The sequence below is a fragment of the Mustela putorius genome, unplaced genomic scaffold, assembly GCF_011764305.1.
Source record: "Mustela putorius furo isolate JIRA1106 unplaced genomic scaffold, ASM1176430v1.1 tig00000145_pilon_pilon_pilon, whole genome shotgun sequence".
Lineage (NCBI taxonomy): Eukaryota > Metazoa > Chordata > Mammalia > Carnivora > Mustelidae > Mustela > Mustela putorius.
Genome location: NW_025421294.1, coordinates 36,649,432 through 36,666,888, shown reverse-complemented (window position 1 = coordinate 36,666,888; position 17,457 = coordinate 36,649,432). Strand labels below are relative to the sequence as shown.

Genomic DNA, 17,457 nt, shown 5'->3' with positions numbered 1-17,457 from the left:
CATCATCGAATTTTAGGAAGTCCTAAAGCCCTTTAACCCCCAAAGCTTTGACTTTGTGCAGCTCTCCTGCCTCTTGCCATTGGAGGAGGCCATCTCCAAAATGTCCTGGCGAGTAGCCTGCCCCCTATCCCCTGGGGACGTCTCCGACATGGCCAGGTTTGCATTGTACACCACACGCAGCCTGGGTGACAGACTTGTGCAGGTGAACTCTTTTGAAAGCTGCCATGTCCTGTACTGGTGTTTTATGGATGATAATTTTTAAAAAAATTTTTAATGTTTAAAATTAAAAAAAAATTAACACATAATGCATTATTTGCCCCAGGGGTACAGGTCTGTGAATCATCAGGCTTACACATTTCACAGCACTCACCATAGCACATACCTCCCCAGTGTCCACCCCCCAGCCACCCCAACCCTACCCCCACCACCCCCCAGCTAGTGGATGACACTTTGTAAAGTCACTGGTCCAGCTTGTTACTACCAAATTATATCAACGTAGAGTTTTTGGCTTTGGTTTTGGTTTGGGGGAAATAATTTGAAATAATTTACTTAAAAAATACATAGGACATTAGAATGTGTTTTTTGACTCGTATTGTACCCTAATAGTATAGAACTTTTGTCACTTCTGAAAAAAAAAATGTTGCATGAAGATCAGTCATTAAAGTCCCTTGGGGATCCCATGCAATAGTTATTCTCAAAATATTTTACTCGGGATGGAAGAGACACTGGGTGAGCACGTATATGTAGGTTTTTGAGTCCAACAGATTGGGTCAAATCCAAGGGCTTTACTTAGTAGCTGTGGGATTTTGGGCAAAATATTCCATATCCCGAGCCTCTGTGTCCCTCCTCCATAAAATGAAGGAAATAGTATCCCTGTGAGAGGGATAAAGAATAATATGAGCATCTGAGACATAAGAGGTACTCATTGCGTGAGAGCGTTTTAATTATTGCCCTCCCTTGTGGCTTCGTCCCCCCGGTGAGATTCCCACAGGAACTTGAATATCGACCTTACACTTAAGATGGGGAAGCAGGGCTGAAAGGTAGTGTGATGCCCCTGGATACTTTGTGCTAAGCAATATTTCATGAAAATTAGGACTCAAGCAAAACACAGTGAAAGGATGTTGGAAGCAATCACTGGCTTCCAGAAAGATCCTTCTTTAAGCTGTAAGCCTTCCTGATTTATTTAAAACATGAATGCATTTTCATGCCCCTTTTGGGAAGGTATTTCAGACATCTGGGGTCTGTACTCCAGGACATTGCCCTGGATCTAGAAGATCCTGGGGTTCTCTTGAAAAGCAGATTTAAGGTAGAAGCCAGGGGGTGCCTGGGTGGTTCAGTGGATTAGGCCTCTGCCTTCTGCTCAGGTCAAGATCACAGGGTCCTGGGATCGAGCCCCGCATTGGGCTCTCTGCTCAGTGGGGAGCCTGCTTTCCTGCCTCTCTGCCTACTTGTGATCTCTCTCTCTCTGTCAAATAAATAAATACAATCTTAAGGTAGAAGCCAGGGCATTACTGGTTCATAGGAGGAGACAGAAGAAAAGAAGGGATCTGGAGGGAAGATGGAAGAGAAGTGGGCCTGGAGGAGGGAGGAGGGGCAGCCTTGGAAAGCAGGAGCGTCTCTGAAGGAGACCCCTGGAGGAGGATCTGTAGAGGGGCAGGAGAGGGTGAGGAGAGGCCAGAAGACAGGCGGCCCTATGACTGTGTGAGAAAAGCCACACACAAATGGTTAAAATATTGCTTATTTCTATTATATCATGAAAAAATGGCAGTGACCAGAGCTGTCTGGATTAGGAAGAAAGGGTGTAATTCCATCTTGGGGCTTCTGGTGAGTTGAGCTTGTGGTTTTGTGGTTTATGATGTCACCAGAATCCCTGGCTGGAATTACAGCCTTTTAATTTACAACTTGGTAAGTGGGGAGGCCGAGGGTCCATCATGCCTTTTGGAAATGTGGCGAGGACCCAAGGGTTGAGGTTGCCTTGGGAGGTCAAGTTCTGGAGGCTGGCCTCTTCTGCCCTTCATGGGTAGTCTTGCTTAAGCCACCTTTCCTGTTCTGTCCTGTTTCCTCTCTCCCTGTCTTCCCATCCCTCCCTCCTCATTACTCCCAAGTTGCATAGCTTGATTTTCCCATGATTTATTTTATGAAAAACCCAAGTTAGCTAGATTCCTCTGGCCTTCCTGCTCATTAAGCTCACAGTTCAAAAGTTTCCATCTCAAAACACACCCAAGAAAGGCTCAAATGTGACATCTTTGACTTTTGGAGGAAGAACCCTACTGTGAATTAGGAGGTTCACTTCTGTCTTTTGTTCTGCCTCCAACCTCCTACTTTACTGATCTTGTCAAGGTCAGGAAGTGACGGGTTAGCCTCAACTGAGTGACTGCTCGTGGCCTCCTCAAACATGGCGGCATCTTGGTACCTCAGTGCATCCTCGTTCCTCAGTCTCCATTTATCCTTCAGCTGGTAACAAAAGTTATCTGAATATTTCTTGCTGACAGGACATGCTAGGGTGAGATCTGGGGATATAATAGAAGACAAGATAGAGGTGATTGCTGTTCTCATGAAGACTCCACCATTTCGGGGTTGCAGAAATCTCAGAGTTAATATGTCTCAGCCCTTGTCTCCAGCTCTGCTCCTCCTCAGGTGTTCCCCATTCAGCTTCTGCCACTATCATGGCCTCATTGTCTCCTTTTCCCTCATCCTCACCCTCTAGTCTGTCAGCTAGTCTTGTCCATGGTGTCTCCAAAACAGAGCTCTTCGGGATCACTTTTTTCTACCTCATGGAGATCATTTTATTCTACCAGCTCTTAACAATTGCAACAGCACCAAGTGGCTCCTCCCACTTTTTTGTTGTTCTTCATAACCCAAGAGTTCTCAAAGTGGGGTCCCTTGGATCAGGAGGAACCGCATCACCAGGGAACCATTAGACATACGTCTTCATGGGCCTCCCCTGACCTATTGCATCAGAATCTCTGGCAGTGGGGCCCAGCAATCTTGAGTTTAACAAACACCCTGGATTATTTTGAGGTAAGCTCACATTTCACAGCATCTTCTGTCCATTTGCCAACCAGGAAAGGGACTCAGAGCTTTTTATGAATTCTCTTATTTACTTTCGTTTTACAGGTGAGGGGACTGAGATCTGATCTTGGTAAATTGCACTGTATCACTTCTGAGCTGAAGACCATGCCGGAGCTTCCCACACCCTTTTCTACAGCCTCTAAGATGCTATCCTATCTGACCCTAGCCTCCCCTTGAGCAATACTTCTTTGGACGCATTTGCTTTAGGACATTCCAGTCTTTCAGTTTCAGGAACACCATAGTTCTCTTTCAGTCTCAGGGCCTTTGCACATACTGTTCCTGGTGACTGGAATACTCACTGTCCCATTACTTTACATGGATAACACCTTCACTTCATCATTCATGCCCAGGAAAAATGTCACCTCCTCTGAAAGACTGCCCTGACTGTCTTAAAATAGGTTTCTCCATTTCTTTTTTTATTCTTTTTAAATTTTTATTGTGTTATGTAAGTCATCATACAGTACATCATAAGTTTTTGTTGTAGTGTTCCATGATTCATTGTTTCTTTATAACACCCAGTGCTCTATGCAATCTGTGCCCTCAATACCCATCACCGGACTCACCCTTCCCCCACTCCTCCTCCCCTCTTAAACCCTCAGTTTGTTTCCTGGAGTCCATAGTCTCTTATGGTTCATCTCTGTTTCTGTTCCTTATATGTCTCTATACAGCATACACTTAGTAAAAACTTTATTCATTTTTTTTTTTTAAATGTCTCCTCCACTGGGAGGTAAGTTCTTTGGGAGTAGGAGCTAGGTCTGTTCACCATGGAATTCCTAGTACCTACCGTGGTCCCAGAAATATAGTATGGAACAAATGAATGAGTGAATGAACAATGAACAAAAGTAATCTACATTATTTTGTTTTGTCAACAAAATCCTTACCTGTCCTTAAGATCTCAGGCCAAATACTACCTTCTCCAGGGAACCTTCCCTCATTGCCCTTGTGGAATTAATTCTGTGTTCTTCCAGGGTTCTGGAAGGCACCATCATGGCTGTCATTTCCTGGTGAGGTAGCATGGGTGGGGGGCAGTGGGAAGGCAAGAGTGTGGGCTTTGAGGCACAGAGACTTGAGTCCATAAAGCAGCCTGCGTCACTTCTGGGCTGCTTGCCATCTTGTGTCTCTGAGTTCTCTCACATGTAAGATGGAGGGTCTCTTGTGAGGATGGGTGTGATGTGTCCAGCACAGAGCAGGTCCTTTAGAAGTGGTGGCTATTAGTGTTTTAAAGCTGGTTGTTCACATAATTCTCACTCAAGGGAGAATGAGGGAAGGAGCTCCTGGAGCACTGGCCTCTGCCTTGTTAGCCATGCTGATGGAGGGTGGAGGCAGCGTGAGTCCTCTGCCCGCCCCTCCCCATGTGTGCCCAGGGCATGGTTTTGGTGGCCAGCCGGCCAGAAGACAGCGAGAGGGCTGTCTGTGTCTGTGGGTGAGCCTGGCCTATGACTCACAGGCAAAGGGAACACAACTGGTTTCAAAAGCAATCTAGATCTATTTACTGATGGCCCCCTCCAATGAACATCATAAACAGATGAGCCCCAAACTCAAAGAAAACCATGGGATCCCAGCTTGAGCCAAGTGTCCCATTTGCCACAAGATGCCACCGAGTTGTTTTGTAACACCATTTGGAAAGGCCCACCCAGACTTCTTCCTCCCAGCGCTTGGCCTCGGCTGTGTGGGTAGCATGGGAGGTGGGAGACCCTGGCTTCCTGGGAGGACCCCGGCTATCTGCACTATCCTCATTGGAGATGAGTGAAGTCTGCTTGCCTCTGACCGAGAATCCTGGCCTCTGTGTAGATGCTGATGGCTGCCAGTCACTTCTCTCTCCTGCAGTCTGCTCTCTTCCATGGAGCTTCCTGATCTGCTCTTCTAGTATTGACCTCCGCTGGTGCCCATGACCAGGGGCCCATCTCCAAGTTCTGTGGCAGCCTCCATCTTGTGATGTGTTCAGTTGCAGGGCCACTCAGGAAGGCCTTGGCTTCTTCTGGAGGCAGACTTCTGCCACTGGTCAGCTTCCTGAGTGTCCCCTGGCCACAGCACATGGTTGTGGGACTTCTGCCTCTGCCCCCCCCCCACCCTGGTGTCAACCAGTGTCTCCCTCATCTGAGGCTTTTGGATCATACCTTCATGATTTCTGCCTTAGTATGTTTGCAAATGATATTGTTACTTCATATTTCTCTTCGAAGCTACTCACTGTTTAATATCAATAGACATTTTATATGGAAAATTTATACCTCTATCATAGGTAGAAAACCTGTGCCAATTGCCATTAATAATAGTAATAGTACAACAAAGGTAAAATCACTTTAAAATTTCAGCTAGTTCTTTCTGCCTGTCTGAGACTTGAGCTTGGAGCATGCTTTCTCTCTGTTAAGACGGAGAACAACAAGTTTGAGAGATGTGTTAAAGTTGGATTCACAATAAACTGTGACCTTTTCCTTGATACAGAAAATTTGAGGGAGAATCGAGGACAAAGTTACTTCTTGATTTAATGTTATTGAAGGCTATGTGTGGGTACCATCCCAACCATTTCAGGTAGAGTGATTTTAGTCAACAATACTGTATTTTATATTCCAAATTCCCTAGACTGCAGGTGTTCTTACCACAACAGAGAAATGAATGTTATGTGACCTGAGATGTTAGCCAAAGCTAAAGGGGTAATCCTGTTCTAGTATATAAATGTGCCAAATCACCATGTTGTATATCTAAAGGTATACAATATTTTATGTAAATTGTATCTAAGAAAACCCCGAATACTTACATAGGGAAGGCACTAAGTGTTTTGTAGAGATTATCTCACTCTATTATTTTTTTTACAACCCTATGATGTTTATTATAATTATCCCCATTTCACAGATTAGGAAATTTGGTCATCAAGAAGCTAACATGCCTCTTCACAAAGCTTATGAGTACTAGTGGAGTCAGAATTGGAACCTAGCTGTCTCATTCTAGAAGTCTTGATCTCAAATGCTAGTCTCCATGGCCTTTTGAATCGGTCTCTTGTCCTGCCATTTTTGGGAGATGCCGGCCTCGTGTAAGGTTGCAGGCAGTGAGGTCTCATCCCTGAGCAAGGTGGCTTTGGGGTAGGTAGAGCTGCTTCCTCCTGGGGCTGGGAGCTGTAATGCTCTTGTGTCTTTAGGTCTGTTCTCTTGGTTGAGTGCCTGCTGTTGGCATGGCACTGTGCTGGGCGCTAGGGTTGTGGACACAAGTGCACCCTGGGCCTTGGTCTCAGGGAACTCCAGTGGGGGGGGCAGGTATGGGGAGAAATGTGTAATGAGAAATGTGTAAATGAGAAATGTGTAAATGACCCAGACAGTGGAGTTCTGTTACAGAGGGGAGCAGGGGGGGTGAGGTGGGCTGTAGGCACCTTCCTTACCTTGGGAGGCAGAGAGGCAGGTGGGTTTTGGAAAATGCCTCCTGAAATGACGAAGGATGTAAAGGTTGAGAAAGCTTGAGAAAAGGCGTGGGGCTGACCAGCTGGGTACGGGAAGGGCAACCTGCTTCTCGACTCCCTTGAAGAGTGTAAGCCATTCTCTGACCATTCTGGGGAAGAAGCTGTGCCGACTCTTCTTTGTCATTGATTTTTCAAAGGGCACCCATCCGGGATTTGTGGATGGTGACCAGTGAAGACTCTGGCTCAACAGAGAGAATCTGGAGGCTTCAGTCCCCCGCCATTCCCCAGAGAACCACAGATCACTGCAGCCTCTGTACGACTGTCACAGCCCGTGACTGAGGTGCAAATTTGGCCAGGCCAGAGAGGTAATTTTAGGGGTAAGTTTGTTTATTTGAAACCCCACGCTGGCAGTTGGGCCCAGTTTTTATGTGAGGATTTTCTGTTCTGCATATAAGGAAGTACTGCTCGTTAGCCACTACGAATGTGCCCAAAACCTCCGTCTCCTGAATAAACTCGTGCTTTGCAGATGAACTGAAACATTCTGGGGCCACACTCAGAATAGAACGTCCTTGGCTGGGCGTTGTAATCCCTGGTGAGCCGCTGACAAGAACCCTGGAGTGGGGACCGCCAGGCTCCATACTTGGAGCGCCTTCCTGAAGGTGGGCGGCTTCAGCACGTGGAGCCGAAGGGCCATGATGAATGGCAGGCTGTGAATGTTTGTGGGGAGAGGCAAACGTTCCCTGGACTGTTTCAAGGATGCACATACTCTCGGGCAGCGTTTGACAAGTGGCGGTGGAGGGCTAGTTTTGGCACCAGTGGGGAGGAAAAACAGTCACAATTCAGACCTTCTAACCAGAGCAGCTGAGGTTGTATCTCCGTGGAAAATGGAATTGTTTGGGAATCTGCTCAAGAAGCAGAGGCAGGTGGGAAACCAGACTGCCTAACTTTTCAAGATAACCGTGTCCTTCCCGCCCCCCCACCAACCCTTATAAAAGGGGAAGGTGAGGCCAATTGGGAAGCTTCCAGGTCACTTTCAGATTTTAAGTCCAATGATCATCTGGGGACAGTAAGTAGGAATTTGCTGTTGTTTTGCTCCATGTATCGGGCAGGTTCCTTAGCTGCAAGTTATGGAAACACTCAGCGAGTTTCTCAGCAGGACATTGAGTGCACTTGCAGAATTGAAAGCAAAGCCGAGTGCGTGAACCATGCAAGGGAGGGGAGCTGGGCAGACGCTGGGGATCTGGGGAGCTGAACTGAGATGCTGTCTCCTGGGGCTTCAGTGCTAAGTCCATTAAGCCTAACCTTTTGGGTCCTGCATTATTCTACTCTAGCCTCAAAATTCCTGGGTGAGAGAGGGCCTAATTGACCTATTTTGGGTCCAGTATCCACTCCTTGGGCAAGGGAACACTGGGTGCCTGGAATCACAGGCCCATCAAGACTGAATGTAATGGAGTGTGGCCTGGAGGCAGGGAGTGGAGTCAAGGAGAGAAGGATAACTGTCCACGAGGAAAGTGCAAAAATAGGAGGCATGGATACTGGATGGGCCAAAATAACAGATTTCCATTACCCTGACATGATGGATGAAAAGGAGATAATTTGGACTGTTACAATGCCCGTTTTTAAGGTCACATTGAGCAAGGCAACTGCTCTTCTCAGCCCAATCCTATCACACATTGGCTTACATATTCCACCTGGCTGCCTACAGACAAGCATTTCTACATGTGGCCCAGGAGTTAGGCAGGGCAGGATCCTGGCTCTTGCAGCTGTCTGGTCCATCAATGAACAGAACCACAGACACAGGAGTAAGCAGAGCTGCACAGATGGCAGTGGTAATAGTGGGGAATGTGTATTTGTAGTTTTGGAGTCATAACCACGATCGTTAGCACATGTTCCTTGGACCAGAAGGGACAAAAAGAAGAGGAGGAATATGAGGGGAAATGATAGCAACCCCAAAGCCCTTGGTTTACTTTATTCCTTTGCCCTCTTGGGTTAGGTGAGCAAGGGAGCAAGTGACATTGTTAAATTTCCACCAAGTGCTAGTCTTCCCATGTACTGCCAGTGGAGAAACAGCATCCAGCAGCATTTTCCAGAGCTGTTCTATGGGATCTAGGCTTTGAGAATCTCAAGACAAACAAACCAAAACCAAAAAACCCCAAACCCCAAAAATAAAAAAAACAAACAAAAAAAAAAAAAGGAAAAAAGAAAAAAAATGGAATGTGTTAGAGTCAATTAAGCTTGGAATATGTTGCAAATTATATTGTGTTTTGGGTATTCATGATAGGCATTGGCACTGATAAGTCCTGCAGCATACAAGCCTGTTTAGTCTAATTTGGCATTTCCCAAACATTCTTGACCACACAGCATTTTAAAACAACACCTATTACTAGGTAACATCTTTGGTTTTGAGGAATGCTTACAGTGCTCTTGCATTTCCATTGATCAGGAACCTATGGGGTCATTGGTCACCTCTTCCTCTTCTGGGCACTTTGAGATTTCTATGCAGTGATTTCAGACACCATGTTTCCTTATACTTGATCATTCTAAAGCAAGCCTAGGGCCTCAAAGCATACTTACATGTTGCTCCGGATTTTCCGTGACAAGGTTCATTTAGCCTCCCACCAAATGTTTGTCTGATGCCAAGATACAATGTTCTAGGAGGCATAGTTGGAAGCAGAGAAATGAATAATAGATGGGTGCCTCCTTATAGAACCTCTGGGCTCACAGGGCAAGGGTGCGTGCAAAAAAAAAAAAAAAAAAAAAAACCACAAAAAAAGAGGCGGGATGACTAACAATAAAAGGATGGTCTAGGCCAGCTCCGGGAGGGGCTTGGTGTCTCATGTGCAAGTAAGACACTCAGATTAGGTACATTGTACCTAAAGCCCAGCAATACGGCTCTGTGGGCATTATGTTCCCTTTTCACAGTTAAGAAAACTGTTTAGAGGTTTAGAGAGGTTTAGAGGTTTAGAGAGGTCTCTCTTTTGCCAATAATGTGTGGTCTGTGAATGATGGAGGGAAGTGTTCAAACTAGCTCTGTCCGACTCTGAAAACCAGGGTCTTCCCACACACCCTGCACTGCTGCCATTTACTGACCAGATTTCCCAAATCCCAAAGCCAGGTCATTTTGGAGACTCTCAAATATTAGAGTGGGATCAACTGTTTAAATGAGTATTGTCTTGGAAAACCTGAGCTGTGATTTTTGTCACTGGTGGGAATCGAGAGGAGGGCAGCTTTCACCTCTAAAAAAAGTGATTTCTAATTGTGTGACCAATTTATAAATGCACTCATGAAAAACAAAATTATTGCTCCAGGCAAGCTAAAATATGGCTGCTAATCCTGGCCTCCTCCTCTGTGTGATCAATTTGGGACATATTCCTCCAAACCTTTCTCTGTGTATTACTTAATGTACAAATGAATATAATCATGGGAAGCTTTCCACTGAGTGAATTATCTTGCACTTTTTTTCCCACTTAACAATATATTTGGAGCTCTTTCTATGCTAGAACACATAGCTATATCAGTTTTTTTTTTAGCAACTTTTCCTTTTGAAGCAGTAACAACAAAAAAAAAGATTTATTTATTTAGTTGAGAGAGAGAGAGAGAAAGGAGTATGCAAGTGCGGAGAGGGGCAGAGGGAGAGAGAATCCACAAGCAGGCTCCCTGATGAGCACAGAGACCTACTAGGGGCTTGGTCCCAGGACCCTGAGGTCATGGCCTGGACCAAAACCAAGAATCAGCCACCCAGGCGCTCCCAAAGAAGTAACTTCTTATTTTGAAATATAAAAGTTGCATGAATACTATGAGGAGTTCACAAAATCTTCAAATACCTTTTAATATTTTGCCCTATCTGCTATCTGTATGTGTGTGTATGTATATAATGTGTATACACACATATTGTAGATACGATGTGGTTTTCTATTCTGAGTCAGTTGAGAGTATGCAGTGTATGTACATTATACTCCTTTACCCCTAAATACTTCACTGTACATTTCCCAAGAGTAGAGATAGTCTCCTAAATAGCCATTAGTCGTTATCAAGGTAACTACATTTAATATTGATATGCTGCTTTCATGCAGTCTTCCATCTCTAGTCCCTTTTTTTGTCAATTGATTTTCCATTTTTTGTCAATAATGTTCTTTATAGTATTTCCCCCTGAAGTCTAGGCAGCCACCTGGAACCAGATATTGTTCTTAATCATCATGTCTCTTTGTTCTTTAATTAAGATGGAACATTTTTTATTGTCTCTCTTTGGGTTTTGTGATATTGACACTTCTGAAGAATATGGAATGGACTGTTTCTTACCTGGGGTTTTCTAATGTTCTCTTATGATTAGATCGGTGATTAGATGCAAGGCTTGAATTTTCAGCCGGGATATTATAGACAGGATGAGTCCTTCTCAGGATGCCACATCAGCACACACGTATCTGCCCACCCCTTGTTGGGGATGCTCATTTTGATCACCTGGTCAAGATGTTGTGTGATTTGTCTCCTAGGGAGTTGCTGGTTTTTTTTTTTTCCCCTCAAAACTAATATGCATTCTCTTGGAAGACACTTAAGGCTATGCAAGTGGCCTGCTCCTCATCAGTATTTCTCCCCAGACTTAGCATCCCTTGATGATGTGTGCCTGAGCCCATCTTTATTAAGATGGTTGTAAAATGATGATTGTCCAGCCATAACAATCCATTCACATACACCAGCGGGCTTGGCATTCTGCTGTAAGCCAGGGCCCTCCTTTCCCCCTTCTTTGTTTATCTACCTATTTATTGTGGACTCATGGTTCTAAGTTTTTAAGGGTCTATGATTTGTTATTATACTTAATTATTTTGGTGCTCAAATCATCTCCCATTTGCCCAGTGGAAGTCCCTTCTTGTGTCCTTGTGACATGTACTCATCATTTTTCGAGTATGTTTTTACTTTCTGGCATTACACAATGTTCCAGGCTCATCTTGTACCTCCCCTGTCTCAGCCCCAGAATTAGCCATTTCTCCAAGGAGCTCTGATTTCTTTTAGTAGGGAATGGTATCAGAGACCAAGATCTGCACACTAACGTGCTTGTTGCTACGGAGTTTCCATCTCCTACATTCTTTTTAACTACTGCCTGGTATTTCATAGAACAGCAGCATGATAGTTCATGTATCTGTTGCCCTATTGATGGATGCTTAGGTTGCTTCCAGTTTGTCTCCATTTCAAGCAATTCTGAATGAATAGTCTCATCAGTGCTCTTTGTACATTTGTAGAAGGAGCCTCTCTCCAAGGGTGAGTGACAAGAAGTGGAATTGCTTGCTTGTAAGCTGTGCATGTTTACCATTTTACTACATACAGCCAGTTTATTCTCCACAGTGGCTCCACCAGCGTCGGACCCAATAAACCGGATATGAACGTCTTTATTTTTCCACACCCTTTCTGATGTCTGGTATTGCTCAATATTTTGTTTTTACACAATTTCAGTGGTGAAAAGTGTTGTTGTATTGTCTTAACATTCATTTTCCTGATTGTGAGAGCGAGCATCTTTCGTGTGTTGACTGGCCATTTGTCTTCTCATTGGAAGAAATAGAGAAGGCTTTATGAGGGATATCATGGTTGAGCCAGACCTCACTAGACGAGAAGGCTTTTTGGAGGTAGGCAAGACAGAGAAGCTGTTTCAGACGTAGGAAACAACAGAGCAAACCACAGAGTAGTTAGGCCAACTGGTCGTAGACTTTGGATCCCCCCCTTTCCTGGGGTGGGGCCTGCTATTTCATCCCAGTGCTGCCTGGTTCATGGTCATCCCTATGACAAGCTTTGGAAGAGATGCGAGGGCAGCTCCCTGGCCTTCTATTTTAAGGTCATTTGAGAATTCACACACACCTTCCTTGTCTGAGCGAAATGTAGCTGGGGCTGAGGTAGCTAGATGTTTTTCTTTGGTGGTAAAACCAACTGGGCTCACCAAAAATCAGATCAAGTGAAGGCAGAGTGGATGGAGGAAAGAATACAGGCTACATGACCTGCAGTGGGAAACAGATTGATCACTCAGTGATATCAAGCAAACCAAACCTCACCCACAAATGACAGGTGGAGACCCAGCACAATGTGTGTGTGTAGGATCAGGACTTAATGAAAGGCTAGCTTTTCATTGTGGCCCAGTGGTGGGAGGCTTGGAGGAAAAGCAAGAGAGCGTTGAAGAAAGAACATCTTATTGTGACCACTTTGCAGTTTGTACACACATCAGATCATTAGGTTATACACCTTAAACAGGTACCTAATTATATGTCAATTACGTGTCAATAAAAATGGGCCAAAAAAGTTTAAAAAGAGAGAGAGAGAGAGAGAGAGAGAGAACACAATGATGGTGTTCTGCCAAGAGAAGGGTACAGGATAATTTAATAGGGATTGGGAAGACCTTTTTCATAGAAAGGGGGCCCTCTGTGAGAGGAAAGGGCAAGAGGAAGGGATTTCATCTGGAGTGTGAGGGATTTAGGTTGGAGGTTTGGCACTGATGGGGACGATCATAACTATGTAAATGATTTGGTAGGGGAGTTTGGGGAAGGTCCTTTTTCTTTTTGACAAAGACACAGATTCTCTTCCACTGGAATGATCTGAGGCATGGTGTATGAAAGGCCCAGTACCTGGCTTCTCTGCCCAGTGAGGGTCTCTGTGGGGGGCTGCAGATGTAGTACCTGTGGGCCGACTCTGGTTTACGGCTCACACATCCACAAACCTCTTCTGTAAAGGAGAGGGGAGGGGCCTATCCAGCAAGACTTGAACCTCTCTAGGGTAAATGGCTTTTGGGGCTGCAGATGTACTTGGGGAAATGGCACAGCAATTTTTTTTTTCCTCATTGGTATCTCAACTTACTTCTAACAGTATTATGATTTAGGAATTTTTATCCTTTTCTCCCCCAGTCTTTTAGTATGACAAATTTTAAGCTCACAGAAACGTTGAAGGTCTAATAGGAACACTGCTCTGTTGATCACCTGGATTCAAAAATTTTGTCTCTATTTTCTTTGTCTCAATATGAATTTGTGTACATGTGTGTCTGGTAGAGCTCTACATACACACGTTTGCGTTTCTGTACTTTTTCCTTTTGGCTGAATATTTCTAAAGCAAGTTGCAAACATTATGGCACTTTACCTGTTGGGGAGACAGAACTCACAGCTGCTGTCTGAGTGAAGAGAATGGATTCTAATGACTTAACGAAGCATAAAGTTATAACCGGTACCCTCTTTGGGGCTGGTGGCCTAAGGATCAGAGGCTGGGGTCATTAAACTAGAAGCCTAGGGAGGCGACTTGGCTGGCGCTGGCCTCTGAGCTGTGGGGCTGGGACCTGGGTCTCTGAAGAGGAAAGACGTGCTGGTGCGAGGGGGAAGAAGCAGTGCTGAGAACCAGAGCAGGAACCGGAAGTAGACAGGAGGGAACAAGGAAATCCTCTCCTCCCCTTCAGCCTTGCAGGCTCTCTCTAGCGCCCCCTTTTGACTGAGCCTATTTTAGGGTTTGCAGAGTCCCAGACCCAGCATCAGAGGCCAAGTATAGAAGAGTGGGTTTGGAGTCAAGAGACAACATTTTGCTCACTGGCCCAAACCTTCAATACTTTAGCGTGTATCACCTAAATTAAGAAGGCACTCCTACCTATACGTAGTAGGATTATCATGCCTAAGAAATAGTAATTTCCTAATATCTAATGTGCAGTCCGTGTTATAGTTTCTCTAATTATCTCCCAAATGGTTTTATGGCTTTGATTTTAATCTTTTTGGGAATAGAATCCAGTCAGGATTCCTGCATTGCATTTGCTCGATATAATTGAGTCTCATTCTAGAACAGTCTACTGCCTCCCTCTCCTTTTTAAAATTACTATGATGAGAGGCTAGGCTCACTGAGCTGTGCAAAGTGTTTCTTCATGTGGTTTCTTTACCTATTCTTCTGTCCCCAGTATTTCCTGTATCCTAGAAGTTAAGTCTGAGGCCTTGATTGGATTAATTCATTTTGGTTAGGAATTTGTAGGGGGTGTTTTGTTCTTCATTGCAATGTGTATTTTAGTATATAAATTCTAGTGTCATCTTTTAAGACATTTATTAACCTCAGATAAAATTTTGTACCCTTGGGAGCAAAAGCCAAACAATTCTCATGGAGGACAACCGTTTTCACTTGACAGGTGCTGTCCATTAGTTCTGGTAGAACTCGCCCTTTCAACTACCCACCCCCCACCCCGACCCCGTGCATGACCTGCCCTCCCTCCGCCCCCCTGCCGCCTCCCGGCCATCTTCTTGCGTCATCTGGAGATGTTCTGTACCGGAACTGTTATGTACTAGAACTTCTGCTCATTGAGGTTGGGTTTTATCCCCAAGCATCCTGTTTTGCAATCCTTTGGGTTCCCTACATGACCTTCCAATGTACAGTGAGTGTGGCATCACCACTTCCCTGCTCATGTAGGGCTTGGCTCTCTGCTGCCCCTGAGTGCTCGGCAGCAGAGGCAGTTTGCTAATTACCCATGAAAGTGGAGTTTTCTCTTTTCTTGCTTGCAGTTGAGTCTTTGTGAGTTCTTCTGGGGGCTACCTTGCTGGCCCCGCACTGTTCGATGCCCTCCCTCTTCTGTGGACATGCCTTTCTCACTAGAGATTCTGGATTCTCTCAGCATTCCTAATGTTCTCTTTGCCTTGCCATTCACTACACGGGATCTTGGCCATCCTGACGTTTCTTTGGCATCACCAAACAGAGCCTTCACCTACTACTTTGGATCCTCTTTCTATTTCCATCAGATCCAGTTTGCCTTTCCATGTGCATGAGTAGAAAGGTCAGGCGTGCTTGTGCTGAGCCAAGTCATAGGACCAGAGTTTTAGGTTCACTTCTTTAATTTGGATGCTTAGAGGGTTCCAGGTATGGTGAAGTTTCAAGGAAGATCCAATGTAAGAATGCCAGGAGTTCAAGTTAACGGAGAGATGGCAACTGACCCCCAGTGTATGTGAGGTGGGGATGATGGTGAACTGGAGATCGCATGGGAAAAATAACCATAGGCTCCATGGAGCTTCTCCCTATCAAGGGATGAAGTCTATTTAGGTAACCCTTGAATCTGAGTGTTCTTGTGTCTTGCTTCAACCAATGAGACATTAATAAAAGGCATGTATTCAGAGGCTTGAATAATGCTTGCGTTTCAGGCTTGCCCTCTCTCCCTGGTGGAAGAGCACCGAGCTAGCCTGCTAGACAGGGCAAGTGGAAGAGAACTGAGGTATCCCCTCTAACACCTGTCCGCTTCTGACCATAGCCCTCTTTGTGAGCCCAGGTGAGACCAACCGAGGAAACACTGAGCTGGGCCCAATCCAAATTGCAGATACTCGTAGCTAATGCATAATTACTGTTTCATGCCACTAAGATTTGGAGTGGTTTCTTACGCAGCAAAGACTAAGTGGTACATGCACTGTGGGATGGGGGAAGTGCCCACTCACCCCCAGCCCAGGGCTGCCATGCCAGAATATGGGCCCAGTATCACTATATCTTCCAATTTTCCAGACAAGAGAAACATTCAATATTAGTTTTATGTGAAATATTCCAACTTTTAAATTGGCTTCAGTGTTTGCCGCACATCATTCCTGATCCAGGGGAAGTTATCATTTGAGGGAGACACACAAGCCAGCAGCAGTCTCTAGGGACCCATGGCTGAGGGCTGGAATGGGAGCAAAGGCATCTTGGCCGGCTTTGGAGCACTGAGTCAGTGACAGACATTTGTGGCAGAATGAGGATACCTTTGAAAAAAATCCCTGAGAAGGGCACTTCTTCTGCTCATTCTTCAAGACTCAAACAAAATGGCATCTCCCACGAGCTTCTCTGCCACAGAGTTCATTCCTCCATCAGGGCACATAAATCCTCTACCCCCACCATCTGCCTCCCTCACTAGACTTGAGGGAGTTCCTGGAAGACGTTGTCTGGGGGACTTACTTACCTTCCACCCTAATGGCCAGACCGATGCATGCTGAAGGAACAGGTGACCTGGTAAATGCTTGGAATGTTCTTGTGTGCCCCTCCTTTCTTTGGGACAGGCTGCATCTTGTCACTGTCCCAGTCACTTTTCCTTGAAACCCTGCATCAGAGTGAGCCATTGAGCACAAATGTTCGTCTAGCTAAGGAATTCAAGAAAATGGAATTTTCTTACGTTTTTGCCAGTTTATGGAAAAGCCACAAAGAAGCCAAACACAAACCCCCAAACCAAACACAAAGGTCCTCCACATGTCAAGTGCCAGAGGTTAAGCCCTAAAGGAGTGTCAAGCTGGCTTTTGGCCTGGGGGGAGGATTTGCCTCCTTGGGGTCTTGGGTTTGGTATAGCCACAGGGCAGGCGACGATGTAGGCCTCTAAGTGAGGTGATTTATCCCGAGTGGGGACTGTGGGACTCTGTGGGGCCTGTGTAATCCGGGCCAGCCAAACATCTGGCTGCTTATGGATAAAGCCTCCCAGAATCTGGTCCCCTAATTCCTTGTAGTCCTGTTGAGAGAGCAAGTGCACAGACATGCTTTTTCCATTTTCATGTACCTACTTGACATCTCATAGTCCAAGACGTGGCGTGATCAGAGTAGGCCAGAAAAACTGTGTGTGAAGGTCATTGAAGACCCTCAGGGAAAGCCTGGGGAGGAACCACTGTGCCTGGCTGGGTCTCCTCCTCCTTTCCGCAATAGTTCACTCTACCCTGCTGGCGGAGGGCTGCTTTGACTCTCAGGCGCCCGGACTGGAGCCTGGAGCCTGGAGCCTGGCTGGGTGGCGCATGGCTTCCCTCTCTCCACTAGGGGGTGGGGGAGTTTGGATGTCCAGCGAGGAGGCTGTTGCCTTAAGCTCCAGCGGGCTGGGAAACCAGGCGGCTCGGGACCTGATGAGGCTTTTTGATGAGTTGCCTGTTGGAGGCAGGCCTGGTTCCTGGGGAAGAGTGGGCTATTTTGGGTCTTGCCCGGGTTGGCCCGAGGCAGGCCAGTGAGGGCGGCTACCCTGGGCTGTGACTCCTGCAGTCCTCACCTCCAGTCTAGCCTCCATCCATGACGGCTCC

At 45.8% G+C, this 17,457-nt stretch overlaps 1 long non-coding RNA gene across 13 annotated transcripts in view; it reads left to right on the top strand.

Annotated features, from left to right (window-relative positions):
* LOC101688785 overlaps nucleotides 1-17,457 on the top strand; it is a 246,410-nt gene that overhangs the window by 48,289 nt on the left and 180,664 nt on the right. For 11 of the 13 annotated variants that reach the window (XR_006605406.1, XR_006605403.1, XR_006605398.1 and 8 more), the window contains one exon: nucleotides 6,658-6,837. The exons of 1 other annotated variant lie outside the window; for it this stretch is intronic. This is a non-coding gene — a long non-coding RNA (uncharacterized LOC101688785). The remainder of the gene's footprint in view (nucleotides 1-6,657; nucleotides 6,838-17,457) is intronic. One more of the 13 variants, XR_006605396.1, reaches the window with a different exon arrangement.